This window comes from Gavialis gangeticus, unplaced genomic scaffold (genome assembly GCF_001723915.1).
Source record: "Gavialis gangeticus isolate Ggan-Ray unplaced genomic scaffold, GavGan_comp1, whole genome shotgun sequence".
In the NCBI taxonomy this organism is placed as follows: domain Eukaryota; kingdom Metazoa; phylum Chordata; order Crocodylia; family Gavialidae; genus Gavialis; species Gavialis gangeticus.
The window spans coordinates 15,676,547-15,677,926 of NW_017728993.1; positions in this window are offsets into that span (position 1 = coordinate 15,676,547).

The window sequence follows — 1,380 nt, forward strand, 5'->3', positions numbered from 1 at the left end:
CAGGTCCCTTCCGACCCTAGAAACTATGAAACTATTTGTCCTCCTCCCTCCACCAAAAGGGTGAACGTGTGTTCTGTTCGCTACTGACCTAAGTACGGCACTTACAGAAAACAGTGCAACTTAGATCAGTTCTGTCTTGGGCTTTTTGAATGTCTGTACCTAGCTTCGGTATCCAACTCCACTTGCCCTCTGTTCTGATCTGTTCAATCCAGGAAAGGGCACACACTCTCTTCATACAGCCCTGAATCCTACTGCTGTTTGTAGGAAAAGGGCTGGGTTCATACAACTCTCATGTTTGGGGGTTGTTGGGGTGGGAGTTGTTTTGGTGGGTTTTTTGGTTTTTTTGGTTTTTTTAACACACACAAATGTCTCAAGTTTGGTATTTGTATCTGATCTCAAATAGCTTAGCCAAAAAGACAAGTTAACACATTTTGTATAAAAGCTGAGCAAGTGCTTTAAAATGACTGCTGGAAATTCAATTCTGTACCCTACCGATGCCAGGAAATTCATGAGAATAAAACCCAGTGTTAATAATGCAGGGGGAAAAAAGAGATAGACTGCACAATCCTTTGTCAGGTCACTGAGCACAGCCTCCTATATAAGCCATCACCAGTATGAGTAAAGTTTGTGCTTTCTCACCCCAAATCCTGGTCAGGATGTTACAGTTTGTCTAGTTTTGTTTAAGGACTCAAGACAGTGGTGGTTTAAACAAGCTGTCATCTCTGACATGAATGATGGCATGGGCATCGATACAGATCACACACATATTTCCCGAAACTGCGCTATGTAGCAGCATGGCTCTTTAAGTGGCATACGATATTTTAAAGTATTGCCCAAATTTACTGCATGATCAAAGAAAGCTAGAAAGCACTGTATTGTTTTAATAGTCAAAATCAAGTATTGGTAGTCAGCTAAAATGCAATCATTTAAAATACAATGTCACATTAGAAACTAAGTTTACTTCAGGTGGTCAGCTTATACTAAGTACATCCTGAAAACTATGACTTTCTTCCCAAGCTCTCGTAATTTTTACAAACTTTTAAGTGATGAAGAAAACCAGTCAGGTTCTGAAGACTTCCCCTCATTATCTCAAGTAAATATTATTTCAGTCGAAGTGACAACTAATATGAACAGCTTTTCCTAACAGAGTTGGCTTCATATATTGTATACATGTAACAAGTTAAATCCTGGCATTAAGGTTTAGCAAAGATATGAATGTCAAAGTCCTTCTACCCCAGTGCCCATTTCTTGTGTATTTGGAGAATTAACAATGAAAGCACTTTTCAGTCTGCTGAATGAGATTTTGGGACATTTAACAAGCCTTGGCTCAGGACTGATACTTCAAGAAATGTGAAATGCCAGCAATGTTGACACTGTATG